The sequence below is a fragment of the Chenopodium album genome, chromosome 8 (genome assembly GCF_948465745.1).
Source record: "Chenopodium album chromosome 8, dcCheAlbu1.1, whole genome shotgun sequence".
NCBI classification, from domain to species: Eukaryota; Viridiplantae; Streptophyta; class Magnoliopsida; order Caryophyllales; family Amaranthaceae; genus Chenopodium; species Chenopodium album.
The window spans coordinates 35,083,169-35,104,982 of NC_137841.1; the positions used below are offsets into that span (position 1 = coordinate 35,083,169).

General features: G+C 39.0%; 1 non-coding gene across 1 annotated transcript; it reads left to right on the forward strand.

Annotated features, from left to right (window-relative positions):
• The first annotated feature begins 21,286 nt into the window (after positions 1-21,286).
• LOC145557164 (small nucleolar RNA R71) lies at positions 21,287-21,392 on the forward strand. Its single transcript, XR_014092218.1, has one exon. It is a non-coding gene; the product is annotated as a small nucleolar RNA R71 (small nucleolar RNA).
• Positions 21,393-21,814: the final 422 nt, after the last annotated feature.

Genomic DNA, 21,814 nt, shown 5'->3' on the forward strand with positions numbered 1-21,814 from the left:
GTAGTAATATAAATTTCATGCAATATTTTATTACTCCGTTTGCTATTTAATTGTGGTTTAAGATTAAATAATGAATCCATTCGATTCTTGGAATATTCAAAATAGGGTATCAAGAACAGTCTTGATAAGGAAACACCTATTAAGTGAACATTGAATATTATAATCGAAAATTGTCCCTAATCGAGGTCATTTAAATGATGGACGATTAATGACCAACTAAGATTAGTGTGTAGTTTGATTTATAGCACTGTTTCTTGTGCTACGAGGACGATTGTCATAAATCATTTGCAGAGGTATTGGTTTAGAACCATACTGGATCGACCTATGAGAATACTTTAGAGATTAAAAATCGTCATAAAGTATATTTCTCATTATGGCTATCGGAACCTATTTCCTTGACCATGAGTATTGTGAGTTCTCTTGTTTGAGTACTAGTCTATTTTGATGTTGTCAAACGTCTCCCGTAATAGGGGATTATAACAACAACACTTGGACGACTAAGTCCTCTCAGTAAGAAGAGCTACATAACAAGAATGGGAATGTCCCCCTACTTTTTTTTTTTTTTTTTTTTTTTGGAAAATAAGATTTTATTACCAAAGAGAGAAAGTTACAACTTACAAGAGCTAAGTTATAACTACCACCAGAACACCACAAGACCTGAAAAACAGGCCAACCCCAAAACCCAGTTCTAGATCCAATCCCAGCCCCCTTCTAGAAAGGGCCTAGAATAAACTGGACTCAGATTTCCAGCCACCTTCTAGGAAGGGTTCTGGAAACCAGGACCAGACAACAACACTAGCAGCAAACTACAAGGCCACCAACCCAAAAACCACAAAAAAAAAAAAAACAATCGGAAGCAGACAGGCCTGCAAACTGACCAGCAAAAACAACAAAAAAACCTAAACAAAGAGTTTCTATTAAAGACAAGGCATCCACAAGAAAAAGCAAGGCCAGCAACAAGAGCAGTAGCAGACCCAAACCCCTGCCCCAGGTGCCAAAACAACAACACAAAACAGCAGCACTAGCATACCCCTGCACCATCAGAACATCAGCACTAGCAGCCTCTGACCATAACATCAACACAGTCAGCAGGACAGCAAAAGCAACAGCAACAAGGAGCAGCAGTACAGCACGCCAGCAGCAGCAGAAAACTAGAGCAACAGAGCAAGCAACAGCAAACACAAGATGATGCACAGAAAGCAGCACCTGCTCACCAGTACAGCAAGAGCAGACAACAAGCAGGGCAGCCAGCAACAACCACTACAGCAGAACAGTAGCAATGTAGCAGAGCAGGCAGACAACAGACAGCAGACAGCAATAGATGCAGACAGCAGCAGATGCAGCCAGCAGCTGCAGCACAGCACCAACCAGAGCAGACAGCAGAGCAAACCTGCCAGCAGCAGCAAAAGAAACAGCAACTGTAACTGGAATTCAGCAACAGCAAGAAAGCATAAGCAACAGCAGAACCCAGCATCACAAAAAGAGCCAAAAGAGCAACCAAAATAAGACAACTATAACAATAATCCCCAAAAAAGAAACCAGAACTCAAAAGCTAGGAACCAGAAATGAGAAAGAACCAGCAACAGCAATAGAAGACCAAGAACAGGAGAAGCTCCTAAACGATCAAATATTTGCTTCCCGCCGGGATTCTACAAACTGAATGAAAGACAATATCCTTAACTAGAGCATCAACAGATTTGCAACAACCAGTAAAAAGAACTACATTCCTCTGAATCCTAATACCATAAACTGTTTTAGTGATGGCCACCTAGATCACTTTGTTTTTCAATCTGGAACTTCTGCAGATTTTCTTCATCCAATCAACCTCATCACTAAACTGCTGAACAGGCTTGGAAACACGTAAGATACCCAACACCTTGCTCCAAACCTGCCTAGAGTATTCACAATCAAAAAATAAATGCTGAACACTTTCATTGCTATTCAGGCACAAGAAACTCTTTGGATCGCAATAAATGTGCCATTGAAGCAACCTATCCTTAGTGACAAGCCTATTCCACAAAGCTAGCCACAAGATAAAAACACTTTTAGGAGTTGCTAAGTTATGACAAATAACTCTCTTCTAAGGAACTTTAGGCACTTGAGGCCTAATAGCAGCATAGAGCTTCTTGATTTTTAACTTGTTGCCCTGTATAAAACCATCCCATCCCCCTTGATCATTCACAACATCTCAACAACTCAAAATCTTCTTCAAGAACCAAGAGCATTTAGCAGGGCTAGGGGTGGTCCAACAATCTTTATGCTTGAAGTAGTAGATATGGACCCACTTAACCCAAAGATTATCAGCCTTGTGAGCAATATCCCAGAGTAACTTAGTGACAGCTGCTTTATTCCACTCAGGAAGAGAAAGCAAGTTCCAGCCACCACAAACTTTAGGTAGACAGAAATTATTCCAAGCAACCAAATATTTCTTAGCAGGGGTAGAGGATCCAGTCCAGAGAAAACACCTGAACCTAGCCTCAATCTCTTTCAGAATTTTCTTCGGTAAGATAAAATTTTGAGCCCAATAAGTCTGAATACCAAACAACACACTCTTCACCAATTGAAGCCTCCCAGCATAGGACAAGTGTTTAGCCATCCACCCTTGGATTCTAGCAGTGACCTTCTCCACCAAAGGCCTACATTGAGCAATAGTAAGCTTTTTGGAAGAGAGAGGGACCCAAGATACCTAAAAGGAATGTTACCTTGGGAAACACCAAGAAACTCCCTCAGCTCTTTCTGAACATCAACAGAAACTCCTCCAAAATAGGCTTCACTTTTATCAAGATTAGCAGAAAGCCCAGAGGCACCTGAAAATTTCGAGAAGGCTTGGAAGAGAAGCTTAACAGAAACACTATCAGCTCTAGAAAACATCAATAGATCATCAGCAAACATCATGTGAGTTAGGTTTAACTTTTCACATCTAGGGTGAAAGTTAAAATCAGGAGTTAACCTAAGCTCATCAAGGCATCTGGAGAGGTATTCCATACCAACAGCAAAAAGAAAGGGAGACATAGGGTCACCTAGTCTTAACCCTTTCTTAGCTTCAAAGGGAGGGGCAGGAAAACCATTAATAAGAATAGAGTAAGAGAAAAAAGTAAGACAAGTCTAGATCCAGCCAACAAATCTCTGAGGGAAACCAAGCTCCTGCATAACAGTGATCAAGAATCCCCACTCAACTGAATCATAGGCTTTCTTCAAATCCACCTTAACCATGCACCTAGGAGAGATAAATTTGTGATCATAGCCTTTGATCAATTCAGTTGCAAGAAGGATATTTTCACCAATGTGCTTGCCTGGAATGAACCCTGCCTGAGCATCATCAATCACCTCACCAATGATAGCAGCAAGCCTAGCAGTTATGACCTTAGAAATGAGCTTATAGACCACAGTACAACAAGCTATTGGTCTAAAATCCTTAACATGAGAAGCATTAAGGATTTTAGGAACCCGAGTGATAGTTGTGCAATTCCACTGCTTAGGAAACGTCCCTTTAGTGAAGAAATCAATAACACTAGCATAAATATCATCTTTCACAATATGCCAAGATCTCTTAAAGAAAAAGGAGTTAAAGCCATCAATACCAGGAGCTTTTGTGTTATCAGTTCCCTTAAAAGCAGCATCAATTTCAGCATGAGAAATAAGCCTAAAGAGGTAGCTCTGAGCAGCAAAGCTAAGCTGCTTACCCCTACTCATAGTGACAAGGTCAACAGCAGGGAGCCAAGGAGCCTGAGTCCCTAATAGAGACTTATAGAAAGAGATAATTTCATGAGAAATAGCATCTGGATCCTTGAGCAACACCTGATTAGAATAAAAGATGGAGTCAATTATATTCCTTGCTTGTCTAGTCTTCATCACAGAGAAGAAATAGTGAGAATTGCCATCTCCAAGCTTAACCCAATTGATCCTAGATTTTTGCTTGAAGATGCTTTCCTGAATATCATTCCAGTGTTTGACAACCTTAATAGCATCAGATTCTTTAGCATATAAATCCAAATCATCAGGATTCTGAGCCATTAAGTTTTGAATTCCAGAAAGCTCAACATTAGCCTGATCAATCTTTTCCTCAATGTTACCAAACTGCTTGCTATTAAGAGACTTGATACTAGACTTCACAGAATTAAGCTTCTGCCAAACAGAACTACCAAAACTCCAAGCCTGCGAAACAGTATTAAGGAAATCGAGGTGATTAACAATACAGTTTAGAAATCTGAAATGTCTACCTTTCCCAGCAGGGGCAGAACAAATATCCAACAGAACTGGACTATGATCAGATAAAGAAGGGGGGAGATAGACAGTCTCCACATGCCCATGAGAGGCTAACCAAGCTTGGTTACCAAAGACTTTATCAATTCTAGAGAGAGTTCTAGGGCCAGATGTCCCCCTACTAAAATAGGAAAGATGTCTTTGTTTTATAAAAGGCCTCTCGTAGAGAGAGATTGTAAAAATGCATGGCCGTGCTCGGATGGATTTTAGAAATCATCTGTTTATTGACAGTCGAACTTGGAATTGAGAAACACTTCTGGACGTAATATGGATGACAAAATAATCTTACCTTATAGTTCATGAAGAGACATGAAGAGACATAGGAAAAAGGCTTTACACTAAATGCTCACCTTGGGTGCCTTGGTGCCCAAGTGTGGTGCCATGTGGCGCATTGAAAGAGGAGGCTTGAGGGATGAGTTGGCCGGTTTTTGGACAGGGAGTGGGGAGCAAGTTTGGTCTCCCCTTCATCCAAATGGTCCTCACCTAACCTCTCTCATGAGCTTGCCACTTGTTAATTTATTACTAGTTTGATTATTTATTTTATTTTAACTTAAAAATAAAATGGAAAAATCAAATTCTCCCACATTGATGGGAGAGCCTTTTCACTCTCTTATTTTCCCTATAAATACCCTATTGGGAAAATCACTTGAGTAAGAGTTGAAAAAGGTATCACCATTGTGAAAACCTTTGAACTCATTTAATAACTTGGGTTTTGGTCGGACCATGCTAACTCCAAGGTAGCGGACCTAAAAAGTCGGTGTTGGGTGGATACCGTTGGAGGCTCGGTATTTTCGGAGCTAAAGCTTTCAAGTAAGAGCCCATTAGGTCAGGTGAAGCACGCGTCAAAGGTAAATTCCGATTTTATCTTTTTATGTTTATTTGATATGCTTTATGGTTTTATTAATTGCGAGTGGTTCTTTGGGTCGGGGTCGTTTCCGCGGTAAAATGGACTTACCAAACCCCAACACCTTTGTCCTTCCTAGTTGGTTCGGTCTTGTGTTTGAGAATTATGAGTCAAGATTCAAGATTAGGTATGCAAAGGTCAAGGATCCGTGCCGCACAATCAAACATGATGAAGGCTTGAAAAAGAAAAATCCTCACAAGGTTGTAGCAAAAACTCACTAAAGGTGTCAAATCCACCAAAGGAAGAAACTCCATCATACCACAAACCAAAAGAATCCGGCTTCAAGGCTCGAAAAGGTCTAAACCGCTACCTTAGCATACCCTATCCTAGAGTCAATCACAAATACTCTCAAAGAATGCACACTAATAAAACATAGGAAAGCATACATGCAAAGGCAAAATTTCGAGTTGTAGAATGTCCAAAGAAAAGATCTAATCAAGCAAAAAGAAAAAGAATAGCCATAAAAATGTTTTATTTCTTATTTGAAAGAAAGAAGAGAACGGTAGGGGCAGAGGGAATTTCCGGTGGAGCGGTGAAATGCGTAAAAATCAAAATAAAGAGAGAAAAGCGCAAGAATCCAAGCAATCAGAAGTAATACCCAATCATCAAACAAGCGGTCATTCGGCAACAACGCTAATGACCCCAAACACGCTAGGTGTTACAAAGCAAACATCCTCGAACCATTCAACTCATCCTAGAGCTAATCCTAATCTAAGCAACCAAGAAAAGAAAGATAAGAGGAATAAAAATATCTCACCGGGCGCCAAAGCTAAGGTACATAATCAAGGTGAAAGAGGACCTTAAGAATCGTTGAAATCCAAAGCATAAGCAATAGAGAAAGGTGAGAAAATAAGAACTATATACAAAGAAAATTGTTAGTAACTTCCAAAGAAAATAGAAGAAGAAAAGAAAGAAAATAAAACTATGAAAATAAAGGAAAAGCAAGAAGTAATAGCAAAAGGAATAGCATCCAATGAGACATCAGACTGAAACAGTAACAAGAAACAAGATATAGATAATCATCATTAGGAATCATCATAACAGAGATACAGAGAAACGCATCAGACAGCGATCAACGAATCAAACAACAAGGCCAATAGCCGGGCAGAGAAATTAACAAAAGCACATCATCATCATCATAAAACCAACGGACTCAAAGATCAATACTAGAAGCATACAAGACCAGGAATGAACTACAAAAGCAAGGGGGAAAATAACGAATCACAACAACAAACGACATAGAACACCCCCAAGTTTAAAATGAGCCACCCCTAACTCTAAACCTAAAGACGTATAGACAATAGAGAAACATCATATAAAGAACATAGGAAAAGGGGGGCCCATGGTAGTATCATTCCGCACTATGGTAAGGGGTAGAATGAGAACTCCCCTCATCGGTCTCCATAAAATGACTAGAGCTTGCCATCTCGCTCACCTCCATGGGAGCCTTACCCATTAACCGACTTTCCTTCCTAATTATATCAACCTCAAAATAATGAGACCAATCATCTAAGACTGGCTCACCCGACCTACTCCACCTACCAAAAGTCTCGGGGTCCGGAAAAGGCGAAGGATTAGCCGGATCATATGCATAATCACAACCACCGGGCCGCCTACATTCGTAAGTGCTCGGGGTAGTGCCTATGATAGAACTAGGGTAACATGGGGACCCTCCCAATAAGGGTAACAAAGTCTAGGACCCACAGTAGGATTAAAAGGCTCCCATTCAGGGACAGGTCCTTGTGATAAGTGACTTTTATGTCACTTTAGGGTTCTTAGTGAGTCGTTTTCCGGCTTATTTTCCAATAATTTAACCCTATTTATCCTTTATTTCTATTATTCGCTTATTCTCGCCTTTTATCTTTATTTTGAGTATTTTTGCATTTTTATTAGTTTTTAGTTTATTTTTGTAGTTTTAGTTAATAATTTCACGATTCTCATTTTATTTATTTTCTTTTAGTTTTTAGTTTGTTTTATTTTATTTTATTTTATATCATTTTATTTTATTATTTCTTTAGTTTTAGCATTTTATTTTACTTTATTTATCTTATTTTATTTTACTTTATTTATTTTATTTTATTTTATCTTTTGATAATCCCCTCATGTTGTTTTTGGTTGTAGGTGTTTTTGAGTCCTTGGTCGATCGGGTTCAAGGTCCGAGAATTGAGTCAAACAACATGCTCCAAGCATCCCTCACATCAATCAACTCCCCTAGCAGAAACCTACCACCAAAATCACCATTCACCAGCCCACAGCTCCACCTACAACCTCCACCACAATCAACCGCCACAGCCGCACATCACCTTCAGCCACCCAAACCACCAGCTCCACCACTGCTTTCCCCCAATTCTCCCCTGCTCCCTCACGCAAAACAGCCCACCAAAAACACGAACCAATGCCCCTTCACCGATTCGCATCAGCAGCCCCAGCAAACTACCACTACAGCCACCACCGCAATAACCACCTTTGCTCGCAGCCCGCATCACATCATCAGCCACCTTCCCTTATTTCCACTCGCAACAACAACAACCAGCAACGCCACTCAAACCCAGCACCTCAACTCCAATTTACTTGCTGTGCCTCCCATTTCGCCTCCAATCACCACCACCCAAAACCCGCACAAGCCATGCCTCCTTCAGCACTCTAAATTGGCAGCCGCGCAAACCCACCTCTCCCACACACCAAATAAACACCAATTAAACCACCAACACCACCTATCAGCCCAAAACCCGCACCAGCACTCCACTCCAACTAAGACCACCGTCAGCCACTTCCAATCAACAACAACCACCTAAATCACCACCAAATTACTCACCTCATAGCCGCTCAACTCACAACACCCAAACTCACCATCTCAAGCCTCAAACGCAGGCGCACAACCCTGTCAGAAAGCGCGCAATTGGAATCGAAAATCATAGTCGAGGCAGTAGCTTTGCGCGACTTGTTGTGCATCTTGTGTGCGGGCGCGCAATTGTGGGTCAATCACGAGCTTTTCATGTGATTTTTATGAATATCGGACGACCACGATTCCTTCAATTAATCCAAAGGCTGCGATTTGGTGATGGTAGATGATGATAATGTTGATGAACGGTTATTATGAGGATTGTTTAGCTAATTGATATGGTCAATGGGAGCAGCCATGAAGACAAAATGGTGCTGATGAGGGTAGTCTGGTGGGGGATTTCGTGGGTTTGGACGGGAATTGTGAGTTTTGGGGTTTGTTTTATTTTTTTTTTCATTTTCTTTTATTTCATTTGATTGTAGTTTTGTTTTTATTGGCTTTTTTTTTAGTTATCTTATTTGTTTTATTTAGTTTTATTTCTTTTTAGTTTCCTTCTTTTATTTATTTATTTTTTACTTTAGCTTGTATTATAAATACCCTCTATGGGGTTATTTTAGAAAATCTTATCAATGAACATTTAATATTAGAGAGATTAGTTTTAGTTTAGCTTTTATTTTCTCTCTCTTAGGGTTAGTTTAGGAGTAGTGTAGAGAGAGAAAGCTTGGATTTCCATGGAGTTTTTAAGAGGTTGAAGAAGCAAATTTGTGGAACTTCTTCTCATCTATTCAATGAGCTTTTTCTAACTTTCTCTCATCTTTATTTCTTGCTTAATTCTTAGTTTTTGCTTTTTGTTTATCGATTTGAGTAGATTAATTAGTTTATTTGTTTAATCTTGTTTTTATTCTTATTTTACCTTGTTTTCCATGTCTTTCTTCATTATGTTAGCTTAGATTTTGTTCTAGGGAAATGGATGAAGGTTATGTTAATAAATTGAATGATTGATTGTGATTAGTATGGAATTGTTTCTTGATTATTGTGTATGGATGATGCTTTTATGGATTAGAATCTTTCTGACTAATTGATTCTATGTTCTTAATTGTGCTTTCAATCGATTGTGCGAGAGTGAGTTGGTTGAGAGCCCTAATTTCTTTCATACCTTTGCTAGGCTAGTTGCACGAGAGTGAATTAGTTTAGTAGGATAATTAACATGCTTAATTGTGCGAGAGTGAGTTAAATGTGTTGATTGTTCCTAATCAAGATCATTTTCATCTAATTGTACGATGTTATTGAATGTATTGATGTAATTGGATTCCACTTTCCCTAGTTTTAGTCATTTGTTCTTAGTTGTGTTTAGTTGAACCTCTCTTTATCTCACAAGCTTTCCTAGTAGTGTGATTAGCACAAATTGATACACTTAGTCCTTTTGGGTTTGACCCTTTACTTGCCACTAACTAGTTTAGTGTAAGTTTAGGTATTATAAATGATTAATTTGGTTAGGGTGGTAGCTCAACGACCTATCTGATCCCGATCAAATTTTATTGCCGTTGCCGAGGACTAAGGCGTTCATTAGTTTGTGTTGATTAGATTAGCTAGGTTCTTGTATATAATTTGATTTTTGTTTGCTTTTTTTTGTTCTTTGTATAAAATTGGCATGTTTATCTTTTCCTCAATTTGATGGTGAACCCTTCTATGCTTACTTTGAAAGACTAGATGGTTTTCTTAGTTACCATGGGTGTTCTCTTAGTGATGCTTGTGGTATAGCTTATTGGGGCATGAATGAGTATACTAGGGGAATGGTTGAGGACATGAATAATGGTAGATTTTGTGATTTGTCTATGCATGACGCTTGGGATTTCATCACATGGTTTGCTAGGGATTCTTTAGATAGAGAATCTCATGTTTCTTATTTTGATTCTCAATGCCATGATTCTTTTAATTTTTGCATGAATTCTCTTGATACTTCTTATGTGCCTTGTGATAATCCAAGTATGCAAATTGACACCTTTCCCCCTTATGCTCATTTTGATGAGGTTTGTGCTAATTTTTATGATGTGCAATTTGACTTTGATCATGAACCTCAACCCAATAACATTGATGCCCAAATTCTTTCTCAAATGAAGTATCTTACCCAACAACTCCAAGAGCTTCAAGAGGAACAAAAATTGAGAGAAGTGAGGCTTGCCCAAGTGATGAGTGCTTTGGTTGATGTAAATGGATGTGAGGCACCTCATTTGGAGTGTGAGAGTGTTTTTGAGAATGATGTGGGCCAAAGGTGTGAAGGTGAGGGGAGATTTTCTTGTGATGAGAGGATTTTTGAGGATTTTGATCCTTTTCCTTCCCCATTTGAGCTTGAATGCCACTCTTCCCCTTATTCCCCCCCTTTGAGAGCTTCCCTTGGTGAGGATGTGAGTGAGCCATCTTCATGTTTGAATGAGGGAGTTCATGAGGATGATGATGATGAGTTTGAGCAATCAAGAGAGATTGAGAGTTCCTTAAGTGATGGTGGAAGAGTTGTGAATGAAGAAAATGTCGATTTTGAGGTTTCCAACCCCCTTTCCCATCTTGATGAGTCTACCTTGCCTGTTTGTGACCCTTCTATCCATGAGTCTTTGGACTCATTTGAGGTTATGGCTAGTATGTTCATTGAAGGTGTAACAAATCACTATAGCCTTTTGAGAGAGTTCATTGGCAATGCTTCATGGGAAAGGGATGAGATTGAGAGAAACCTTTATCCTTTCATGCATGGTTTACAGACTCTAGGCTTTGAGGATCTTGAGGGAGTTGTTTTTCATCGTTGTGATAGAGAGGAGGATGAGGTTGTTTCTATTGGAGAGTTTTTGTTTGAGGGAGATGTGAGTCATGAGTGTTCTTTTGAGAATTCTATGATTGATTTTCATGCCCTCATTGGTGACGTGAGGCTTTGTGAGACCATTGTTTCTCCTCCCCTTCCTCATGTCCCTTTCTCAAGGAAATTTGACCACATCTCCTACTATCCCATGTTCCTCCCTTCTTTTTCCAAAGAGCCTATTGAGGACCCTCTATTGTTTGATGAGACTTTTCCTTTTCATCCTCCTATTATTGAGGAAATGGGTGATTGTGCCACCCAAAAAGATTTTGAGGTGGTTTTGCCTTTTTATTCTTTTCCTTATTTTTCTTCTTCTTTCTCTTCTTATTTTCTTTATTTTTCTTTTGATTTTTCTTCTTTATTTTGGCATCTTCCTCCTCACTTACGTGCAATAATCTTGTTGCACGTCCTCCTCCCTTCATTTGCCTACTTGTTATCATATGAAATGTGTAGTAGTGCATTTGTTAAGCTCTTGTGTTCGTTGCAATATTATTTACTAGAGCGGTCTCGCTTGGACGTTAAACAAGCCTTTCTCGGGAAGTAACCCGAGGTTTTTATTGCTTTCATTTTCTTTTCTTTTTAGATTAGATTTTCTCTCATGGAAATGTTTGTGTGCCTTTTGCTAAGTACATGACTTGATATACTCTTATGCATTGGTTTGGATCAAGAAACAAGGAAGTTTGACTCCTGTTTTTTCTAGCATATGGAAATCGAGATTCAATTCAAGAGGAAATAGGCTTTGAAAGGTTAAATTGGTTCATTTGCGGATAATTACACCCACCAATATCCGGTAATATCTTTCCTAGCTCTTTCTCTAATGGTTGGTGACTCGTTGGACGTGTGTTGGTTTGTTGGATTGATTTCTTTCTTTTCCCCTCCCATGGATTATTTTGTTTATATTTGAGTATATTGTCTCATTCAAGCTTTGGGGAGGGTATTCTATCATGCTTTGGTGGGATGTTGATTCATTCATGCCATGTACTTGAGTATATGCATTTCCATGTCTTTTCTTATCTTTTGAAAAGTCCAAAAAGATTTTTGTTTACTTTCAAGGTAATTTTGGCAAAATGTGTTTTGTTTGTTCTTATTTTGGACATTCTATTTTGGGAATTGCATTCTTGAATGTTTTTCTTCCTAAGTGGTAAATGTATGCACGGTTTAAGAGTTTCATTGGTTGACTCTAGGATACTATATGCTAAGGTAGTCGGTTAAGAACTTTTAGGAGTCCATGAAGCCTTAGTTCACGGGAATGTGGTAAGATGGAGTTGCTCTCTATAGTGGATTTGAAACCCTTGGTTGGTATTTGTTTGGTTATAATCCCTTGTGAGCTTTATTTGTTCGAGCCTTCATCACCTTGTTGAGCGGCTATTTAGGATCCTTGACTATGCATGTCTTAATCCTTGTTTTGACCTCTAACTCCCAAGATCGTGACCGAGCCACTCTAGGGGAGGAAAAGGGCACCTTTTCTCATTTTTCTTTATCTTCTTTTTGTTTTGTTACAAATTTGGTTTTCTATTTGGCATCGACCTACTTATTAACAAATTTGAGCCTAATGTTTCCCGCTCTTGTTTAAACCGAATTACAAACCCAATGGCCTATGTTTACCAACCCTTTTAGTTAGTGAAGCATTGGCATGTGAGGTTTGAGTTTTGAGAGTGTTGAGAGTCAACAAGACATTTTGTGAATTGGTTTAAGTAAGGTCTTGAAAAATTGAGCTTGAAAAGAAAATGCAAAAAAAGTTTGAGAAGAAAGATGCAATTCAAGAAAATCAAATGAAGTTTCAAGAAAAAGCCGTCCATAAAAAAAAAAGGCAAGGACATCAAATAAGAGCTAAAAAAAAAAAATTGAAAAAGAAACAAAAAACACAAAAATATTTTAGTTAGGTTTCGTTTTCTTCCCTAGTTTAAGCATTGAGGACAATGCTTCGTTCAAGCTTGGGGGGGGGGGGAGCGTTACTCCGGTTTTTGTATATATTGTGTTAGTGTTGAATAAGCTTGGGGGAGATGGCATTATTGGTATTTTTGTTTGATATTTTGTGACTTCTTGAGTTTGTTTTTGAGAGTAGGCCACTCTTCTGCTTCACTTAGGAAATATCACCAAAATTTTCAAATTTTAACCCCGCCTTAACCCTTAGCCTTATGTTACAACCCAGTTAAAGACCCTTAGACTCTAGTGGGGTTGGGTCATAGAACGGTGGAGGGAGATAGACTTCAAACCTATGGAGAGAGTATGCATAGTTGAGATGTCGGGATTACCTTCTCAAAGTTTTTTTTTATTTCTTTATCTTTTTCCGGTTCCTTCGTGGAATCATGAGAAGCTAGCTTAAGGGTTGATTTGAAGCTAGTGGAGAAAACGCGGCCCGATTGGTTGGGGCTAGGGTGGATTGTGTCCCCATTAGTTCTTTATGCTTAGTATATGTTATGTTTCAATCAACCATTGACATCTTGGAACGTGCATACATTTGTCTATTTAGAAAGGTTTGCATTCATTGGTGCTTGTTCCTATCTCTTGTCCAAATATGAACTTTGTGTTTTCTTTCTCTTTTTATGTTTCTTTTTCTTTTCTTTTTATTGCCTTGCCTTGGTTTTTGTTTAGAGTTGTGGGTTAAACTCTTAGGAAACCCTCACGAGAGCACACTCGTCCTCTAGGGCGATCTAGGGGTTTAAAGGGCTTGTCTTTAGCTGCTAAAATTGATCGTGATTCCTACGAAAGTGAGTTACTGCACATTCTTGTCTCCTTTAGTGTCTTAGATTGGATTGAATAAATCATTCTCCTTTTCTCGTGTTTCATGTTAATTTGCTCGAGGACGAGCAAAAGGTCAGCTTGGGGGAGTTTGATAAGTGACTTTTATTTCACTTTAGGGTTCTTATTGAGTCGTTTTCCGGCTTATTTTCCAATAATTTAACCCTATTTATCCTTTATTTCTATTATTCGCGTATTCTAGCCTTCTATCTTTATTTTGAGTATTTTTGCATTTTTATTAGTTTTTAGTTTATTTTTGTAGTTTTAGTTAATAATTTCCCGTTTCTCTCATTTTATTTATTTTCTTTTAGTTTTTAGTTTGTTTTATTTTATTTTTTTTATTTTATTATTTTTTAGTTTTGGCATTTTATTTTACTTTATTTATTTTATTTTATTTTATCTTTTGATAATCCCCTCGTGTTGTTTTTGGTTGTAGGTGTTTTAGAGTCCTTGGTCGATCGGGTTCAAGGTCCGAGAATTGAGTCAAACAACATGCTCCAAGGATCCCTCACATCAACCAACTCCCCTGGAAGCAACCTACCACCAAAATCACCACTCACCAGCCACCAACTCCACCTACAAACTCCACCACAATCAACCGCAACAACCACACATCACCTTTAGCCACCCAAACCACCAGCTCCACCACTGCTTTCCTCCAATTCTCCCCTGCTCCCTCACGCAAAACAGCCCACCAACAACACCAAACAATGCCCCTTCACCAATTCGCACCAGCAGCCCCAGCAAACTACCACTACAGCCACCACCGCAATAACCACCTCTACTCGCAGCCCGCATCATACCGTCAGCCACCTTCCCCTATTTCCACTCGCAACAACAACAACCAGTAGCGCCACTCAAACCCAGCACCTCAACTCCAATTTACTTGTTGCGCCTCCCATTTCGCCTCCAATCACCACCACCCAAAACCCGCACCAACCATGCCTCCTTCAGCACCCCAAATTGGCAGCCGTGCAAACCCACCTCTTTAACACACCAAACAAACACCAATTAAACCACCAACACCACCTATCAGCCCAAAACCCGCACCAGCACTCCACTCCAACTGAGACCACCGTCAATCACCTCCAATCAACAACAACCACCCAAATCACCACCAAATTACTCACCTCATAGCCGCGCAACTCACAACACCCAAACTCACCATCTCAAGCCTCAAACGCGGGCGCACAACCCTGTCAGAAAGCGCGCAATTGGAATCCAAAATCATAGTCGAGGCAGTAGCTTTGCACGACTTGCTGTGCGTCTTCTGTACGGGCGCGCAATTGTGGGTCAATCACGAGCTTTTCACGTGATTTTTATGAATATCGGACGACCACGATTCCTTCAATTAATCCAAAGGCTGCGATTTGGTGATGGTAGATGATGATAATGTTGATGAACGGTGATTATGAGGATTGTTTAGCTAATTGATATGGTCAATGGGAGCAGCCACGAAGACAAAATGGTGAAGATAAGGGTAGTCTGGTGGGGGATTTCGTGGGTTTGGATGGGAATTGTGAGTTTTGGGGTTTGTTTTCTTTTTTCTTTTCATTTTCTTTTATTTTATTTGATTGTAGTTTTGTTTTTATTGGCTTTTTGTTTAGTTAATTTATTTGTTTTATTTAGTTTTATTTCTTTTTAGTTTCTTGCTTTTATTTTATTTATTTTATTTTAGCTGGTATTATAAATACCCTCTTTGGGGTTATTTTAGAAAATCTTATCAATGAACATTTAATATTAGAGATATTAGTTTTCGTTTAGCTTTTATTTTCTCTCTCTTGGGGTTAGTTTAGGAGTAGTGTAGAGAGAGAAAGCTTGGATTTCCATGGAGTTTTTGAGAGGTTGAAGAAGGAACTCTGTGGAACTTCTTCTCATCTATTCAATGAGCATTTTCTAACTTTCTCTCATCTTTATTTCTTGCTTAATTCTTAGTTTTTGCTTTTTGTTTATCAATTTGAGTAGATTAATTAGTTTATTTGTTTAATCTTGTTTTTATTCTTATTTTACCTTTTTTTCCATGTCTTTCTTCATTATGTTAGCTTAGATTTTGTTCTAGGGAAATGGATGAAGGTTATGTTAATAAATTGAATGATTGATTGTGATTAGTATGGAATTGTTTCTTGATTATTGTGTATGGATGATGCTTTATGGATTAGAATCTTTCTGGCTACTTGATTCTATGTTCTTAATTGTGCTTTCAATCGATTGTGCGAGCGTGAGTTGGTTGAGAGCCCTAATTTCTTCCATACCTTTGCTAGGCTAGTTGCACGAGAGTGAATTAGTTTAGTAGGATAATTAACATGCTTAATTGTGCGAGAGTGAGATAAATGTGTTGATTATTCCTAATCAAGATCATTTTCATCTAATTGTATGATGTTATTTAATGTATTGATGTAATTGGATTTCCTTAGTTTTAGTTATTTGTTCTTAGTTGTGTTTAGTTGAACCTCTCTTTATCTCACAAGCTTTCCTAGTAGTCTAATTAGCACAAATTGATACACTTAGTCCTTTTGGGTTCGACCCTTTACTTGCCACTAAGTAGTTTAGTGTAAGTTTAGGTATTATAAATGATTAATTTGGTTAGGGTGGTAGCTCAACAACTTATCTAATCCCGATCACCTTGTTGGACCGGGAGATATGGATAGTTGACATAAGGTTCTATCTCCCCCTCCGAACATGCAAATCATATAATTGATACATATGGTAATCATAACCAAGGGAAAGGGGTTGCATACAAGGAATGGAATACAACACATTAGCAATAGAATCAAGCTTCGCATGAATGGTTGACATATCAAAAGTAGAAGGAGTGGGAGAGGGGGAAAGAGTAGGTGTACCTCCTGGTTCAACCGGGGGAAGAGAATGAGCATTTGATGAGCAAGCATTGGTTGAAAGACCTCTCGTACAATTTGTCCTTCGTCGAATAGAAGGATTAAGATCTCGCACCGGGGGCCTCCAAGACAAGGAATCTCTCTCCTCGGGTCGGGTAGTTGCCTCCTTGCATGGGATGAGGAACTATTTCTAAAACCGAGAAACTTTCCAAATGAAAACATCATCCTTCCTAGTTCGATCGAGAAACTTTTGATTCATAAGGGCAGAGATGTTAAGGAAATGAGAGAGAGACATTTCCCAAGGATCAATAATTGGGGGAAGCTCATCTAACAAAGTATTGTAGTAATCTTTAATGCAAAGAGCTAAGATAGATATCATCCCACCCAATTGGATGCACCCCGATAGGCAAACTCCATCACGAATATCCAAGAATCGAGTGATCAAATGCTCCGTGAAATCCACCGACTCAATGTCAAAGTTGTTTTGGTCGCCTATCCACAACTAACAAAGCTCCTCACGGGAGATAGCTCCCAAAGAGTCCTTGGAGCATAGAGCGTACGTGAGGATTCAGTTGAAATACAGCATAGCTGGATGAATCATGGAAGCGGACTTTGAAGTTTGAGGGTCATACTTTACTTCCTCTGAGATATTCCTCCACCAACATTGCTCATCATATCCACGATCACTTGTCATTCTACTATGTGCCGAATAGATACAATGATCTGGATCCTCGGCCCAAGGAAACTTGAAATATGAACATAGTTGAGCATCCGTCAATGAGTGATCATTGTTGAAGAGTTAGAAAGTCAAAATCTTTGAGTAATTTGCACCCGGTTCTTGGACAACTTCAAGAGAAGAAAGGAATTCATAAGTCACCCTAGCATAAGTAGGGGCACTCAAATCCAAATACTCTAAAAGATCAAGGCCCTCTGCAAGAAGGCGAATATCCTCATCATCAATCCCTAGAAACTTGGTTGTTGCTTGATCGTAGAATCTCGTTGGTCTAAGCTTCCTCTTGGATAGACGGTTGAAATAATCCCAATGTGATTCTTTTGAAAATTCAATGCCATAAGTTTCTTCAACCTCGAGTGGAGGTGAAACAACATACCTAGGCTTGCTTGAACTTGCTCTATCTCGCTTATTATGACGGATTGTTCAAGAGTCAAGCAAAAAATGAAATTATCTCACAATAGAAGCAAGAGATGGTATCAAATGAACAATGCCATTAATATAAAATCATGAATTTGAAACAAAAAAGCACGGATTAAAGGCAAAATTGAACATAAGAAACCAAATCATGAGTCAAATTGAGCAAAATAATCTCAAGCATTCAATTATCAAAGATATAAAACCATCATAAAGAATACCCATGAGAGAGAAAATAGCCAACAATGGTTATTCAAAAATTCAATCAAAGTTTACACATTTATCATGAAGAAGCTTCAATTCAACACTCAATGATATCATTCAACACAAATTTCAAGTGAAAAGAATTAACCATGGAGTTCCACCATTAAAGAAAAACAAGGGTTTCAATGTTGAACAAAGAGGAAGAAGAAGACTAGAAAATAAGAAACCATACCGCAATGAAGCCTTGAAATGCTTGTAAAATGCCCAAAATGAAGATGTAAGAACAAATAGAACTCCCCAAAACAAGCTCCAAATCTCAACACAAAACTTCAAAAATTTGAAAAAGTCCCAATTTTTTATTGAATTGGGGTAGAAAATCAGAAATTTTTGGGTTTTAGATTTGAAAACTTGATGTGGCAATTGTAATTGATGTTGAAATGATAGCAAAAGAGGTGAAATAGGGTGATTTTGCAAGAAAGGGTATAGGGTTTTAGGAGAGAGAAATGAGAGAAAGAAGAGAATACGGTGCGTTTTGGGGTTATAAGGGTTGCCAGTCAGTGCGTGCGCGCAATAGAAGGCCGCGCCCGCTCCCAAAATCTCCGCGCCTGCGGCATCTAACCCGCGCCCGCGTGTAGCTCGCGGCCAGCCCGCGGGGAGTTCCTGGTCGGATTTGGAGATTTTTGATAGCAGACACCCGCGCCCGCGGCCTGTAGACCCACGCCCGCGGGTAGTCTTTGTGGTCCGTGCGCACCACATGCAACTCGGGAAGGCTCTAAATAGAGATACACCCTTAATGATGCTTTCGTGTTTGCATTCTCACCGTCCCATCGAATTTCATGATCAATGACTCAAAAATTTCATAAGAAACAATCCAAAATATGTTTGAACATGAATAAAAATCGATGGGAATGCAAACACAAGAACATATAACCTCAATGAACCCTTTCCTCTAAGCTTAACCAAACCTCATGAAATCTTGAAGTAGCACCAAAATTGTTGGAAATTTTCTCCGATCTAATCTCATGGTACCTAAGATCAAGAGAACAAACAAAAATAAAGAGAAATAATAAAAGTTCTCAAAGGAGGAAGTATAGAAAATTGTAAAATCAAAGAAAAAGGTTAGAAAACCGGGTTGCCTCCAGGGTAGCGCTTTTGGTTAACGTCGTTAGCTCGACGTCCTCCACCATTTAAGGTGGTTGTCGGAGAAACAATGAGTGAAAAAAACCAACAAAAGCATCGTCAAAATACTTCTTGAGACGATTGCTTTTGACCTTCAGCGGAGAAGGAGAATCTTTCATTGAGACTTTTACAAAACCATTTGGAAAAACACTCTTGGCCGAATTGGGACCGCTCCATCTTGATCCCTTGATGCTAAGGTATGATGGAAGAGGTTTGAGCTCAACCATTGATACACCTTTACCTTCCTTTGAAGTGGCGGCTTGCAAAGCTTCTTGGCTTGAAATATTCATGCACATATGCTTATCCACTTCCTCAATGCTTCCATTTAGCAAATCCTCATACATTGCCACTTCCTTAATAGGAGCAGCTATCTTATCCTTGTTCAACAAGACATTATCAAGAAGATCATTAGAAGTGAGCAAGTGCTCATTCATGGAAGATACAACAAGATCAAGAGAATCAATCATCATGCAATTTTCTAAGGAAGAACATGGATACTTCATGCTTTCATTCAAATCAAATTCAATAACCTCTTCTCCTACCTTGAATGAAATTTTTGCACTCTTAACATTAATCATAGCACCCGAGGTAGCAAGAAAAGGTCTACCAAGAATAATAAGAATGGTAGCATCTTCATCCATTTCAAGAACCACAAAATCTACCGGAATCACAAACTTCCCTACTTTCAAAGGAACATCCTCAACCTTTCCCTTAGGAATCTTAATTGACCTATCGGCCAATTTCAAGGTAATTTTGGAAGGCATAAGTTCCCCTAACTCAAGTCTTTGATAAAGCGAATATGGCATTAAGCTAACACTAGCTCCTAAGTCACATAAGGCATTATCAATTTGCATCTTGTTAATGGCACAAGGGATAGAGAAGTTTCCGGGATCTTTCAACTTGGATGGGTGGCATCTTGTTTATTATAATTGCACTATAATTCTCGGTCAAGTTGACTGTCTCCACCACATCACAAGTCCTCCTACCACTCAAAATGTCTTTGAGGAATTTAGCATAGTTGGACATTTGGGTAACAACTTCGATAAAAGGTAGAGAAAGATGAAGTTGCTTAAGCATATCAGTAAATCTTCCAAATTGTTCATCTAACTTATGTCTCATGAATTTTTGTGGATATGGAAGCTTGGGTTTCACAATTTCTTTCTCCACTCTCACCAATCTAGGTGTCTCAATCACAAGCTCACTCAAAGATGCACTATTTCTCTCAACCTCTACCAAGACCTCCTTAGTTACACTTTTCCTAGGCAAACTCTCCTCAAGAACCTTACCACTCCTTGTAACAATAGCATTAACGGGTCTCTTGAGATCTAAGCCTTGGGAAGGTAAAGAGGAAGGACTAGCATGGTCTTTCAAAGCATTGGCAAGTTGAGAAATTTGGTTTTCTAGCATCTTATTATGAGTCATCACCTCATTAAATTTCTTGTCACTTACGGCCATGTAAGTGTTCAACAACTTTGTTTGATTTTCAATGATTTCCTCTAAAGTAGTTCTAGAGGAAGAGGATTGTGAATAGGAATTATTGTGAATAGGAGCAAATCCGGGTGGAGGGCCTCTTTGAGCATTATTTTGAAAATTGCCTCTCCCTTGATTGTTCAAATTACCCCTATTTTTATTTTGTCCATAACCTTGATTATGGTTAATACCACCTTGATTATGATTTCCGTAACCTTGGTTTTTATTACCATAATTTTGGTTTTGATTTTGGCTACTATAAACTTGATTGTTATAGTTACCTCGAGAACCTTGGTTCCTATAACCACCACCTTGGTTATAGTTGTCAAAATTACCATGGTTTTGGTAATTTCTTTTCCATTGACCCCTATTGTTATCAAACCTTTGCACATTATTATTGTTTGACACAAAGTTCACATGTTCATTCTCATTATTATCAAAATCTTCATTACCATCTGGAAAAGCATGAGGGCAATTACTAGCATCATGATCATATGAACCACACACATCACAAAACAAACAACCACTAGGCATGTTACTAGAAGAAGGAGGGGGATGAGAGTTAGAAGGAGTACCTCTCCCCTTAAATTGGGAGAGAAGACTTGGAGCTTGAGAAGAAGAACTCTCCAATTTTTCCTTGATTGCATTCAGTTCCTTCCCCAAGTTTGTCATTTGTGAGGAGAGATTGTTGATTGCATTTAAATGATCAACCAAGTACACTGAAGAGCTACTCTTGCTAGTTGATTCTCTCTAGCCATCTTGCCAATCTCTATAGTACCTCACAATATCCTCAATAATGTCCACCACTTCTTCTTCTATCCTATTCATGATGGGACCTCTGGCTCCTCCTTCAAGGCATGACTTGCCTTGGGGACTTAGGCATCCATAGAAAATCTAAATAATTTGATAGGTTGGAATCCCGTGGTGAGGACCCACCCTTTGATACTCCTTATATCTCTCCCACGCTTCATAGAGGTTCTCACTTGGCTTTTGTTTAAAGCCTTGAATCAAAGCTCTTGCCTCCGCCGTTTTCTTTTGTGGATAGAAACGAGATAGCAATTCTTTTGTAACCTCGTCCCATGTCGTTAGAGAATTCGGCTTAACCTCCTTGTCTAGCCATTCCAAAGCACGCCCAATGAGAGAAAAGGGAAAGAGCTTGAGGCAATGAATTCTTGGGAAACTCCGTTCACCTTGATAGTATTGCAATATTTATCAAACTTCTTAAGATGATTTAGCGGGATCTCTATTAAAATGATTATAGCCGACCTAATTTCAAAATCATTTGGCGGTGTTGTAGGTGGAGCAATTCCACTCTCAAATATATATGCACCGGGAATCCCCAATTCTTTCAATGCCACTCTCGGATTCTCTCCCATTCTTGCTTGTTCCTCTACTTGTGGTTCTTCCTCACTTGAAATGCTAGAGCTCAAAGATCTCCTAGCAA